The sequence below is a fragment of the Myxocyprinus asiaticus genome, chromosome 4 (genome assembly GCF_019703515.2).
Source record: "Myxocyprinus asiaticus isolate MX2 ecotype Aquarium Trade chromosome 4, UBuf_Myxa_2, whole genome shotgun sequence".
Lineage (NCBI taxonomy): Eukaryota > Metazoa > Chordata > Actinopteri > Cypriniformes > Catostomidae > Myxocyprinus > Myxocyprinus asiaticus.
The window spans coordinates 32,109,062-32,124,498 of record NC_059347.1 but is presented as its reverse complement, the minus strand read 5'-3'; the positions used below and the strand labels follow the sequence as shown (position 1 = coordinate 32,124,498).

Below are 15,437 nucleotides of genomic sequence, written 5' to 3'. Positions count from 1 at the left end.
CCATCTCACAGGACCTGAAGTGGGAGACACACATTGACTCCATTGTGAAAAAGGCCTGCAGAGGTTGTACTTCCTTCGTCAGCTGAGGAAGTTCAACCTGCCACAGGCGCTGCTGATACAGTTTTACTCAGCAGTCATTGAGTCTGTCCTCTGCACTTCAATAACTGTCTGGTTTGGTTCAGCTAAGAAATCAGACATCAAAAGACTACAAAGGACAATTCGGACTGCTGAGAGGATTATTGGTTGCCCTCTGCCCCCCCCGAACCATCAGTCACAGTAACAGTTTTTTCCCTCAGGCTATCCATCTCATGAACAGTTAAATTGCCCCATTGAGCAATAACTATGTGCAATACACAGTTTAGTCTTTTTTTATATTTATCCAACACATCCAACCTCTTCTGCCATTTCATTCCTCTGAGAAAAAAACAAAAACAAAAAAAAACAAAACAAAAAAAAAATATATATATATATATATATATATATATATATATATATATATATATATATATATTTGTATTGTTGTACACTGGAAGCTCCTGTCACCAAGACAAATTCCTTGTATGTGTAAGCATACTTGGCAATAAAGCTGATTCTGATTCTGAAAATCCCGGGCCGATTTCTCTTCTCAGTCCGCCCCTCCTGCGTCAGGTCATCACATGCGGGTCACCCGCTGTGTAAGACGCTCAAAGCACAAGACGTTCAGTCAGACGTTCGGTCGGTCTTTTGGACGCTTGGGTTTCGGCATGGAGTTCACTCCATACCAGAGAAGGTTAATGATAGTGGTGGACATCCTCCTGTTGGCATGAACTGAACATATTTTTTACACTAAAGCTTAATGTCAAACCATTTTTATTGACCTCTTGGACTGTTTAATTCACAAAAGAACCTCTGATGACAGCAAATGGCTGTAAGTTCCTCACTTTCTTTATAGGTGCGAGTGTTTGCTAAATCAATATTTTACGATGTGAATGCACTCCATTAAAGTACACGGTGCCTTGAACTCTAACCAGATGATCTATTCATATTTAGATACTGTAGGTCTATGAGTTGTTCAATACTGATGCCCGTCATTTTAATCCTGTTCTGTGTGCATTTCTTCAGTTTACAGCCAAAAAAACTTGAGGCTATGTGAGAACCCCTTATGATTCACATCGCATGCATTCACGTTACATGCATTTATTGCGTCACTTTCAATAATCTCTATGATTGAGCATCAGTACATCTGAAATAAAGCCATCATTATTTCTTTAATTAAATTCTGTAATAGTTAATACATTTCGCTGCCTTGACAAGGTTACAAACAACTTCCAAGTTTGTTAGTATTTACACATGCTATTATTTTCATGTTGAGAAGACAAACACCTGGACATATTTGCGAAAGTGATCAGTACATTTGGACTGGACAACTCCCGTAATGAACCTGCTTTATAACAAGCAATCTCCGTGCTGGTTTGGAAACGCCATCGTGAAATAACGAGCAATGTTCGTTAAAGGTGCAGTATGTAAGATTCAGAAACCCTTGTTATTAATGACAACTGTGGCCGGTAAGTGAACTGCAGCCAGCTACCTATTTTTGTGCTGGTGCACACACTCCATAGGGACACGAGCGAGTATCGACCAAAACAATGACATAATGTACAAAGAGGCTGAACGTGATTCACCAGCATCATGCTAACAGATGAGGTAGCATAATTAAAATTACACAGTTATTATTGTTTTACTACAAACTTTGAGACTGCATATTATATTTGACTCTCCAGTGCTGGAACAGGGCTAAAACAAAGTGTGGATATAGGTCTGACTATATGAGACTGTAGTTTGAAGTAATCACTTTTCTTTGCATGATACATTGACTGCATTTGTACAATAGCCTATGTCAGCGTTAGCTAGCTAGCTAGCCAGCTTTATCAATAGTTGTTAGCTAAATTTGGTGGATGATGACAGTAGCTGTTTATAAAATAATCTGTACATTATAAATATGTTGACACAATTCAGTATTGATGTGATTCCATCACAACTGACATTTTGATACATCACTGGTCAAAAGTTTTGAAACACTTGACTGAAATGTTTCTCATGATCTTAAAAATCTTTTGATCTGAAGGCGTATGCTTAAATGTTTGAAATTAGTTTTGTAGACAAAAATATAATTGTGCCACCATATTAATTTATTTCATTATAAAACTAAAATTTTAATAAAAAAAAAAGTTTTTTAAATTGATGACTTGGACCAAATAATAAAGAAAAGCAGCCAATAAGTGCCCAGCATATAGATGGGAACTCCTTCAATGCTGTTTAAAAAGCATCCCAGGGTGATACCTCAAGAAGTTGGTTGAGAAAATGTCAAGAGTACATGTCTGCAAAATCTAGGCAAAGGGTGACTACTTTGAAGCTGCTAAAATATAACACAGTTTTGATTTATTTTGAATTTTGTTTAGTCACAACATAATTCCCATAGTTCCATTTATGTTAATCCATAGTTTTGATGACTTTACTATTATTCTGAAATGTGAAAAAAATAATTATAATAAAGAACGAGTAAGTGTTTCAAAACTTTTGACCGGTAGTGTATATCGATGCGCTATTGTTTTATAATAATAGATTGTATACATTTTCTGTATAACCAAGTTACATTACACTAATAAATGGAGATTTTTGCATAATCTTGAACATTGTCTAGCATTCATTTCATGTGTTATTGTAGTTTACCTTGCTGCATATATACAGATTAACAGTTAACCTGACATTTAGTATAAAGAGAAGATCGTTGAAATTATTTGAAAGTTACAAAGCAAGGTAGCTTGCAATTCGTCAGCATTAGCAGGCAAGATCAAGTTAGCTAAAATTACACAGATCAATCTTTATAGCACTATATTTCACATGCTTTGCAGTTATGTAAGCTTACCTGTCCTATAAGAAGAATACCAATTCAGGGTCGGTTTTGATCCCCAAAACCGAAAGAAGGTCTCTCCAGGAATCAAATGCCCTGCCGATGTTTACTCTAGTTTTCGCTCGACCACGATCACGTTCACGCTTAGCCAAATGGGATTCAGTAGATAAATGTTTTTTTTTTTTTTTTTTTTGGTTTACTCTGAGTTAGTGCAGCAGTCGGTGTTGTGCTGGGAGCCGAATGTTTGCTGGATTCCATCTCTATGATAACGTTACCTAGTGTTGCAGACTGTCTGTTGTCGCTGTTGAATAGCGGAAGAGAAGCTACTGTCTGAGGCAAGGCTCTCGGGAGCAAGCATAAACGTCACATCCTTTAGATTTTCCCGGCAAAAGCGACCCGCTCCCTTTGCATGAAACTCAGTCTACAGGCTTTAATAGGCAATCGTAAAAGCTTAAGTTGCAACGTTATCGGGAAACCCAGCCAAGGTCCATTTTACGTGCAAATTACTCAGAATTTACTCATATATTTATGAAAGTTTTATGAATGAGGCCCATTATGAAGACCAACAGAGCTGAGATATTCTTCTAAAAATTTTATTTTTTTGTTCAACAGAAGGAAGAGTGTCATACACATCAGGGATGGCATGAGGGTGAGTAAATGATGATAGAATTGTCACAACACAGATGTTGAAATTAAAAAAACATATTTTTATTTTTTATATTAAACTGTATTAGTATAACATGAAAAAACTTGTGTTTGTCTGTTATAAACTCTAAACATGACCATTCAGCTTAGTTTAAAGTAGTATAAATTGCAAAATAATCTGTCTGTGCCCCTCCCCCCAATTTGTAATTGTGGCAGGTGTAATTAGAAGTGTGTCACCGGTGGGTGGCAGCTTGTCTCTAGAGCGATAGGGCACATAGCATTACTAATTGCCCTTACAGGGTAATTTTAATTACTGCACTAAGTAATTAGAGAAAGTCTGATGTTGGAGAACTTTATCTGGATGAGGTGTTTGGAAAAGGTTGGAGACATTTTTGGAAATGTTTTGGAAAGTTCTGAAAATGCTTGAAATTAAATTATAGTTACGTATGTTCAAGAAGAATGGGAAAAAAAGCGTTCGTGAAACTGGCAGTAACCCGAACAAGGGGCCATTCACACCGAACACGTTTTTGCGTTCGTCTGCGCCGTTTTTCAATTGTTTTCCTATGCAAACATGCATCTTCAGCGTCTCATGCAGGAACGCCGTGTCAAGTTAAACACATCTCTAAACACCTGCATTCTGCTCTATTCGTTATGTTACGTCTTTGTGTTTATTTTAACGCAAGGACGTTTGGTGTGAAAGGCCCCTAAATACATTTTAGTAAACTATGCAATTTTTGGAACTTCAGGCTTCACGTGATGCACAGTTTGCGTTTCAGCAGCGCATTCATGGGGGGAGCGCTATAGAATGTATCTGTTTTCTCAAAATAATTAATTTGTCTTTCTTCACAAACATTAAGTTACATTATGTGTCATTTCTACATTTCATGAAAGAACTGTACTTTCACTTCAATGGCCTAAAGCCAAGTGTGCTCCAGTGTGAAGTTCTACTCACCTATGGAGCTAAATTCGTGACTAAAGTCTTTGAAGCATAAAAGCATGTTGAATTGCTCTAATCGAAAAAATAAATGCACTGTATTTTCAGTGCTTGCACTTAAATGCATTGAATTTACAGTGCTTGCATTTAAATGTGTTGCATTTACAGTGCTTGCATTTTGGGAGGCTGAAATTGAACATGGTTGTATTTTTAAGCATTGAATATTTAATTTGGAAACATTTCACAACTAATTTCACTATTAAAAATTAAACAATAAATATTCACCTTCCAAAGTTCGTTTCCAAAATATTCAGTTCATTTGAAAATACCATCTAGATTTTTTTGACAGGTAAAATTCAGCCTGTTCTATTTCGCTTAACAAAATTTGCTTCCTCAAATTCAGTGGTTCAAATTCGGTTGGAAATTCAAACTTCCACATCTGGGAACTGCAGGAAAAGAATCAGAGCACCGATGCACAATCTCAACCTGGTGCTATTCATTCTCACCAGTAGGTGGTGCAATGCAATTGGGTGTTGACTGCTGAAGACCAAAGCTACAGGTAGAGAGAACATCCATGTACGTTTTGATAGTTTGTTTTTCAATTTGAAAAGAAATGAGCAGAAACAAGGAAATAAAATAAAATAATATATTGCAATAAAAATAATAAATGAATGAATGAAAAATTAATTAGGCCTCAATGAATAAACAATAGGCCTACCTTTGTGCATGAGTTGGTACAAAGTGGCTGTATGATATTAAATTAATAAGAAATGATGTCGATGTTATACTGTATCTGTGGGGAAATTGTCTATCTTGGCATGTCTTCCCACATTCCTTCTCTTTTCAAACTCTCATATTCCTCTCTGACACTGAAGGGCACTGTCACACGCACATTGTTATGCATTGATGATCAGTTTGGGCGCAAAGCGCAGATCTCTGCTTAATCAGTTAGTTTTTGTACATTTACCCTCTGTTAGTGCTTCCACCACCCTATTGTACACATGAAATAGGCCTGCCAACACGTTAACCTCTTTATACTTTTTATATCTTCACAGACCCTAGAAGTTTGCACCCCGATGGTCGACCCACAGATGATAAATTAAACATTGCAAATGCACATTTGATGTACGAGTGATTGTGTAAAAACAGTAGATTGTAGCCTCCGGCACAAAAATAATGACAATCAATGCATTTAATTAAGTAGTTTATTAGTTTAATTATGTAAGAAAATAACTTTGAAAATTTCACGGTGACCTAAATTACAAGTATTTATAAAGTTATGCACAAATCTATGAATGAGAGACACACGGTCAGATTTCAGCACTTCACAATGTACAGCAAAGAAGCACTTAAAAGTGCGTTGCACCTTCATGTTAAGTGCAGGTTTGGGAAAAGCACAAGAAAAAAAGGAAAGAACGTTAACAACTTCGCATGTAGAGAACACTTTTAAGCGCTAAGACCCATAAAGCACACAGCCTTTGTTTCTCATGATCAATGCACTTGGCTGGGAGCGCTCTCCGTTTCATTTTTAAGTGCTTAGAAGCAATGGCAGCATAGAAAGAAATGGCATGCAAAGAAAATAGAGCAAAACAACATACATAAATTAAGAGAAATGTCAAGAGATATAAAGCTGTCGCTCCCTCATTGCGCATGCGTTTTGTGCAGTGTAGGCAGTGCTTGCATCGCGGTTTCAGGGGTGGCCGTTGCCATATTTACAATGAACAAGAACCCCATTGCGCCAAGTCACATACACACACATATTTGTATTTACTAAAACCAACATAATTAAACACAATTTTTTTGGATGTTTTTTTGGACGTTTTGGATCTGTTTTACCTTACCTCAAGGAGAAGTGCCTTGTCAACACTCTTAAATTAAGATGCAGTTGACCACAGATTTTAAACTGGGCTCACTTTATTTCTTTAACTGTTGCATTTCTTATAGTAGTTAAATAAAATCAGCAGATAGTCAGTTAAATAATAGAAGTCAGTTGAATCATAATAGGTTGTTACATGAGATAAACCAATGATAAAATAAAAATGGCACTTGTGTTTATTGTTGATTTGTCTGTCTTTGATTTGCCTACGAGAAAACCTGATGCAAATTTAGCACAGCATTTATTTTTATTTGTTGTTTATAGTTTCATTAGAATTAATTGAAATATTTTGGTTTATGATTAGCATTGACAACATGTCACCCATTGAAATAAGAATTAGTAATAAATAAAATTAGTGTAACGTTGTTGGCTGCTGACAATGATGACAAAGACGAAGATGACGTGAAGATGAAGAACCCAAGCGCAGTTTATTTACAAACATGAACCAGAAACCCTGACTACAAAACAAAACATGAACATGGACTAAACTAGACTAGACTTGACTTGACTTGACTATGGCTTGGCTTGACTACAGCATACTAAACACATACCATCACATTCAATACTTGACCACTACACAATGGAAAACATGAAGCTTCAATACATGGACATGGGGGAACATAAACCAATGAACAAACAGAACTGATAACAGGATAATTAAACAATAAACCAATGAAAACATGACACATGAACATGGAGGGAAAACAGGAATCACATGACAAGGGAAACAGGAACTAAACATTTCAAAATAAAAGACATGAGTCAACAGAATACACATGACAATTAGGTTTCATTTTGCAGTTTATTTTAACCTGGCAAATCTACTTGTGCACTCATATGCTCCCAAGCCCTGGCTTTCAAATAATATCTCTTTATGAGATTTTCAAAGGATCTTGTAGTTTGGGAATTTTAATGACATGTAACTTTTCTTCCATGTTTTCAGCAATCTGATATGAGCTCAGTAAATTGTTGTATGATTGGCTGTGAATAATAAGCCTTTCAATAACTGCTGCAGAGGCTCAGAAAAAGATAAAATATTTTACCTCTCAAGGCACCTGCCATGAAGAGCCGTGCATGTGAAGGATATTGTGTGCACGAGCACCGCTTGCGTGCCGCTAGCAAAACTGCCCGCGATTTGCTGCGTGCCTCTCTTTGAAAATGAACTAGATACTCGTAAAAGCAAATGTTCTAAAGGCTTGCTAGTGTGTAACGGCCTTTAGAACATTTGCTTTGACGTGTCCAGTGTAGACAGCAACACTGATTATGCCAGACAATTGACCAGAAGTCCGAAAAAAGGACAGGCTCGGGTAAATGAGGATGCGGTCAGCCTAGTACTGCTCATATGTGGCTGTTGTTTGTGTCTTGGATGTTAAGTAGCCTACTTCGACAGAGACAAAATGTGATCAATTATCTGCTGAGCAAAACAAACAGATTCGGTGAGAAGTGCGACACGACCCAATTCAATTCACCAAAACCATATACATTTTCTTATTTGAAATAAAATCAATTGTCTAACTACATTTTCTAACAGGAATATGATTATTATCATGTGAGCTATTTTGCATGTGACAAAATGCAGTTTATTTTTATTTGCAAACTATTAGTATATTCTGGCAGATTTGATTGGGTGGACCAGCCGTCAATCTGGGTGGACCAGTGCTGCTCGTCATAGTAACATCATTATATTTGTGCATAACTTTATAAACATTTGTAATTTACCTCCCTGGAAATGTTTAAAGATGTATTCATCCTAATTAACTGCATAATTACATTTTGTTTTGCAATAGTTTTGTGCAGAATGATTGTGTATTTCTTTTACACAATCAATGCTTCATTCATCAAGTGTGCATTTATGTGCATTTGTAATGTTTAGTTTTCACAAATTGCTCTGTGGGTTGAGATGAAAGCTTCCAGGATAAATGAACACAGTGAAGGTCGTATAGTCCTGCCAATTACATTAACTGAATATAACTCACCTTGTTATTGCGGAGCGCCAAAGATGTGGAAATGTGGAAACTGCGCTTTAGGGACATTCACCAATCGAGAGGTCTGCTCTTTACTCCTAAAGGTGATAACGGTGACAGAAATGTGGTGCTGCACAACGCGTTTTGTGGGCGAGAGCGCCCTTGGGTGTCAGAAAGGAAGAGTAGGCGATGAGAAAAGTTATTGACATTTTTCTGCTCTCTCTAATTTTATTTTATCTATTCATCCATTTAAATACACAGGCCAAAAGTTTGGAATAATGTACAGATTTTGCTGTTTCGGAAGGAAATTGGTACTTTAATTCACCAAAGTGGCATTCAACTGGTAATAAAGTATAGTCAGGACATTACTGATGAAAACAACTGCAGCATCACTATTTGAAAAAAGTCTTTTTTGATCAAATGAGGCCCCATTTCCAGCAGCCATCACTCCAACACCTTATCCTTGAGTAATCATGCTAAATTGCTAATTTGGTACTAGAAAATCACTTGCCATTATATCAAAAACAGTTGAAAGCTATTTGGTTCGTTAAATGAAGCTTAACATTGTCTTTGTGTTTGTTTTTGAGTTGCCACAGTATGCAATAGACTGGCATATCTTAAGGTCAATATTAGGTCAAAAATGGCAAAAAATAAACATCTTTCTCTAGAAACTTATTAGTCAAACATTGTTTTGAGGAATGAAGGCTATACAATGCTTGAAATTGCCAAAAAAACTGAAGAGTTCGTACAAAGGTGTACACTACAGTCTCCAAAGACAAAGGACAACTGGCTGTAACAAGGACAGAAAGAGATGTGGAAGGCCCAGATGTACAACTAAACAAGAGGATAAGTACATCAGAGTCTCTAGTTTGAGAAATAGACGTCTCACATGTCCTCAGCTGACAGCTTCATTGAATTCTACCCACTCAACACCAGTTTCATGTACAAACATAAAGAGAAGACTCAGGGGTGCAGGCCTTATGGGAAGAATTGCAACGAAAAAGCCACTTTTGAAACAGAAAAACAAAAAGAAAAGGTTAGAGGTGGCAAAGAAACACAGACATTGGACAACAGATAATTGGAAAAGAGTGTTATGGATATTAACCCCATTGAGCTTTTGTGTGATCAGCTAGACTGTAAGGTGCGTGAGAAGTGCCCAACAAGACAGCCACATCTATGGCAAGTGCTACAGGAAGCGTGGGGTGAAATGTCACCTGAGTATCTGGACAATGTCAGTTTGAATGCCAAGGATCTGCAAAGCTGTCATTGCTGCATGTGGAGGATTTTTTTGATGAGAACTCTTTGAAGTAGTTTAAGAAGTTCTGAAAAAAAAAAAAAAAATCCAAACTGTAATAGTAATTTTTCATGTTATTAATATCCTGACTATATATTATGATCAGTTGAATGCCACTTTAGTGAATAAAAGTACCAATTTCTTTCCATAAGATCAAAATCTGTACATTATTCCAAACTTTTGGCTGCCAGTGTATCTATTTATGCATTATTATTATTATTATTATTATTATTATTATTATTATTAATCTTGGCTGGGTTTCCCAAAGCACTAAGTAGCACTAAGTTAGTAGTACTTAATCTCTAAGTCGTGTTTCCCAAAAGCATTGTTATCTAAGTAGTTCGTAAAAACATTCGTAAATTAACACTCTTGAACCGCTCTTATTTCAGAGGATAAAAAAGTGTTGGAAAATCAATAAGCAGACTCCGCAGTCTGCATATGCAACGTGATAGGTCCAAATTTAGTAATACAGTACAACATTATATTAGCCTTCATTGATAGGAATAATTATAATAGCAATAGAAAGACGTTATGTTCTTATTAAACATATTATTTAAGAAGACATGTGAGTAATGTGGCCACGCAGTTTAAAAAGTAAATAAATATGCCTTAATAAATAATTAAAATATGGTTAACAAAGAAGATTAGAGCGAGACTGTGCAATGAGAGATTCCCTCTCTCTCTTCCTCCTCCTCTTCTTCCTTCTTCCAATGGCTGATTCAAATCGGCTCGCCTATAGTCTTTTTACAAGGCAGTAACAAATTGCATGATGCATAATGATGCCTAATTTCTTTAATTAAATTCCGTAATAGTTAGGTAACACATTTTGGCGCCTCGACAAGGTTATAAACAACTGCATGTTTGTAAGTATTTCCACCTTATTTTCATGTTGAGAAGACAAACTTCTGGACATACTGGCCAAAGTGATCAGCACCTTTGGACTAGACAGCTCCAATAACAAAGCACTTAAGTTGAACTTTATAACAAGCGATATACATGCTAGTTTGTGAAACAGGAGTTACTCTATTGTAAAATAATGAGTGACATCAGTTAAGATGATAAAACTTAAGTTGCAACGTTATCATGAAACCCAGCCCTTGTCTATTAAGATGCTCTTAGCTCTATAAAATTACTTCAGAGCACTCGTAAATCTACGAGCATTTTCAAGCACTACTTAAGTTATGATGGCTTTGGGAAACAGGAGGCAAAACTAAGATCGTAAGACGTATTCTACGATCTAGGCTTAAGATGCTTTTGTGAAACGAGGCCCAGAGCTGTGCAGTGCGCACACATCTGCAATTAAAAAATCTCTGGAAATCCACAAATGTAGCATATTGACAGCGTTGCAACAAAAAAAACTTGTAAAATGTGTCTGATGTCTACTTTGGTATTGCAAAATCTTGGACAAGTCTAGGACTAGTGCGCTCAAGAGACGCAATCCATAATTTAATTAACTGTATGCAAAAACGAGAGCAGGAGAAATTGAGAGGTGATCAAATAAAATGCAAAATATTATTCTGTTTGCCCAACAAGTCATGCATGTGAGTCCTTTATCTAGATGTGAGACTTGAAGAGAACAAGCTTAATGATGTTGAACTTTTACACAGTAACACTGAATTCAACATGTTTATGTAGAAACACCATGCCATGTGTTCCTCTAATAGACAATTCATATTAGTAGTTGACAGATAATGTATAACTAATATAATAACATTATAATTAATATAATGTATAATGAATGTTATTAAAAATATTTATTAAAATGGTTGTATCTATTCTTATAGTGTTGGGCCTCATGTATTCAGATAGAAGACAAAGGCAGGCCTAATACAGTCGTAAAAACCTAACTCAAGCCCCCACCTTCCAGGTCGTAAATCTTACTGATAAAAATCGTGCCAAAATCAAACAAAGGGAGTCCAAAACAGACTACAAATCCATGAAGCCTTGCTCACTAAAGGATCGAACTCTCACCTCCTATTGGATGAGGCACACAACAGAACGTCCCTCAAACATGACATCATCAGGAGTTGAAATACCTCTGAAATGTTTCGTGAGTTACTTCCAGCAACTTTGTTCACCGAATATAGACGTAGCTTTTTGCTGCTCTCAGGTGCAACCTCGTGGCACAATGAAGTAACGTCCGACTTGAAACTGTAGCCATACAATCTCCATCTCGCTGGACGAGTTGAGATTACTGTGTGTTCAACCGAACACTCTAACGGATCCGAAGGAGACCGCCGAGCAATTCGCATCTTCATCCGTTTGCCTACAGAAGTGAAAAGATTAAAGATTTCTCTTCCATCTTCAATCAAGTCGACATTTCTGAGTTCTCCGCCAGCCCGCCGACAATCAACAGCCGTACCGCCCGCCGACAGCGTGAGGAAATGGCCTCCCGTCATCACCCAAGCCTCAAGGAACCGGGTCAGAGTTAAAGGACGGAGGAAAACACATTCTACCTGTGTCCTCATGTGATTCAAGTAAGAGGTTTACGTCTGGGCAGAGAGAATATTATAGTGTGTTATTCTTGTGTTTCAAGGTTTTTGCTTGTACAGTTTACGGACCGCCATGTCCGCTCATTATTAATACTCAGGGTATTAATTATCACGAATTTGTTTTGCTGTATTGTGGTCCAACCAAATTGGACTGTTGTGCAATTTCGCCATCGCGGGTGAGACAGCAACTGAGTTCATCCATTAAAGAGTCAAATAACGTGGGACTGTTTACGAGCCGTCCACCACATCTCTGAGTGATAAACTGACAGCTGTTTTCTCTCCCACGATCGCGAAATCGGCTTTAGGGCTGTCACTTCTCTCTCTCTCTCTCTCTTTCTCTCTTACTAATCACACACACACACACACACACACACACACACACACACACACACACACCTTATGTGTTATAGGATTATTTTGATTTCCATATCTAATCATATCACTGTTTGGTTTGTAGTTGTAAGTCGGAAGTTTATTGACTGCATTGTATTAATTATTAATTGATATTACTGCATAAATAAACTTTGTTATATTACAAAGAGAAGTGTTTTGGTTTGTTTTGCATACACCTGTGTCATGCTGACGGGATATCAGCGCTCGGATTCAAATCTTCATTCATTGTTTTTTTTCCCCCGAAATCGATATTCTTTGGATGTCGATTTTCCTAAGAAAACAATCTAATATTGAGACTGTTTTACTATTTGGTTATTAGTCCCTAATTCCAGGGTGGTGCCCCATCAATGTTAATCCTTATTAATATTCTATTGATTTTTGATAATTGATAATTATCTTTGATGATTGAATTTGAATGATCAATAAGCTAGTGTTAATTTTAATTAATGTTTCATCGATGTTAACAATTAACGATTATCTTTGATAATTGTTGATTCAAAGGATTTTAAAAAGCTAACATTGATTCTCATCAATGTTCTATTGATTTTAATAATTAATAATTATCTTTGATAATTATTAATTATTGCTAATAACCACACTTGCTCCTAAACGTAGCACACTACATTTACTGGAGCCCCATATGAGGTTTTAATGAGTTAGATCCAATTAATTAATTTAAATATTAATTAATAACTACAGAAATAATTATTAATTATTTCTGATAGTAACACTGATCTAAACAACCGGTAAAGCCCTACAATAGTGAAACTACAAAGCAAGAAACAGGAAAATGCATATTATTTGGTGTGTTGGAGTTTCAGAAATGGCTAGAATTTATCTGAACATAAATATTAATAGTAATACAAGTATGTCATTATTATTTTAAAACGTGGTATGGATATGGGATTGATTATTTTGCACTATTTCGTTTCTGTACTTGTAAAACACTAAACAATTAAGTCAAGAATGTTGGAAGGTGAATTTAATTTGTTCAATGTAAGGGTTAGTCTCAGTCTCAGACGGCATGAAATCTGCAAGAGATGTCAGAAAGTCCATTCTGATTGGCTCGCAGCTCTTATGAGGTGCACAGGTTTTTATCACTTTATCAGATAACAAAATGTTGTTTAGAAGTTACCAGGCTACAACAATGAACACCTCTGTGGAAGAACTGTAGTCGAAAACTACTTTTTTGATTTGCCAAAGCTTGAAAATAATTAAATAAATAAACCATTGGGGGTGCCTCCAAAAGAAATTGCCTAGGGCCTCTCAATGTCTAGAACCAGCCCTGAATCACTGATTGCTGTGTAGGTAGACATAGGCATAATAAAGTAGGGTGACCACAGTTTATTAAGTTAATATGTAACATGCAATTATTCCATTAATATGATTTTCTGGAACATATATCTTTTTATTTAACATTGTACCATGGTGAAAACTGAGCTTTATATTTGTATTCATTTATTTATTTATTTGTGTTTCCTGAACTACGTCAATATCTGCATATTAATGTTCGGTGCTGAAGTAAATAATTCCAAAAAACCAAGGACTTCTACACAGTCGAGGATTTTTAAAATCAGAAATTTAATTGACAGACATAAACATTTTTAATTAAAACTCAAATAATCTTATCTAGGCTAACAGTATATTAATTTATAGCAGAGACATATCTGCCTATCTTCATTTGTAAAAGTCAAAGCTCAGTTTTCAGCTTTTCTAATGTTAGATTTAAAAAAAAAAAAAAAAACATGTTCCTGGGACAGGCTCCAGTACCTTTGCAACCTTACATTGGATAAGTGGGAATAAATTAATGTGCATTTTTTACACACAATTTTTCTTTATATATATATATATATATATATATATATATATATATATATATATATATATATATATACAGGCTGCAACTTAAACTTTTATGATCATCTTAATTAACGGCGCTCGTTAATGTTACATAGAGAATGCCTGTTTCCCAAAACAGCACTTAGATATCTCGTTATAAAGTAGAACTTAAATGCTTCGTTATGGGAGCTGTCCGGTCCAGTGCTGAAACCTTGGCCATTATGTCCAGGAGTTTGTCTTCTCAACATGACAATAATGCAGAAATACTGACAAGCTTGGAAATTATCAGTAACCTTGTTGAGATGCTGAAAATTTATGACAATCACAGCATAAAATAAAATAAAATAATGATGACATAGGTAAAACGGGGTTTCAGATTGATGCTCACTTCTATAGAGTTTAATGATAGAAATGCATGTATGTGAACACATGCAATGTGAATCATAATAAGGGTCTCAAATGTTGCCAAAAGTTTGTTTCTTTTGCTGGAAACTGAATGCACATAGTATTGTTATTTTTCTATATCATATAATGCATCACACATTTATTTCTTTTGCTAAATGAAGTTTTTGAATCAGTGAATGTAAAGCCTGGTGTAGTACTTTTTGTCAGTTAGTGCAAATTGTCCCTTCATTTACTTGCATTTGTTTTCTGGATTTTTGAAAATAATTATGCAACATTCTAAAACAATTTAATCACATTTTATGACTAAATATTAAGCCTAATATTTGGATATATTAACATGCCTACCAACTCCATTGATAAAAGGGTCATTAATTTGTTTAGGTTAATAAATTATAATGTAACACAGAGCTAAATAGAAAAGAAATTTAGGTCTAAATATGGTTACATTTGTGAATGGCAATTGTTGTTATAGTTACAAAAAAATTTCACTTTTTTGTGTTTCAGTTCTTGAACACAGTTTCCCCCTTGGCACAACCAAAGCCTTGTTTCTGGCTATGTCTTTCCAATGATCCAAATATATCAATACAAGTTATTAAACATTCCTTATTCTCTGATAAACTGTGAAAATGCAAGAAAGATACATTTAAGTTGCACTTATGACTTTAGAGCAGTTCAAAGCCCTCTTTAATTTACTTAGTTTTTACT

At 35.7% G+C, this 15,437-nt stretch overlaps 1 protein-coding gene across 1 annotated transcript in view; it reads left to right on the top strand.

Moving 5' to 3' along the window:
• The first annotated feature begins 751 nt into the window (after positions 1-751).
• The window catches only part of LOC127435263 (guanine nucleotide-binding protein G(I)/G(S)/G(T) subunit beta-2), a 32,713-nt gene continuing 18,027 nt past the window's right edge, over positions 752-15,437 (top strand). The window contains exons 1-2 of the mRNA XM_051688603.1: positions 752-907; positions 3,503-3,539. The gene's annotated coding sequence lies outside the window, so the exon portion shown is untranslated. The remainder of the gene's footprint in view (positions 908-3,502; positions 3,540-15,437) is intronic.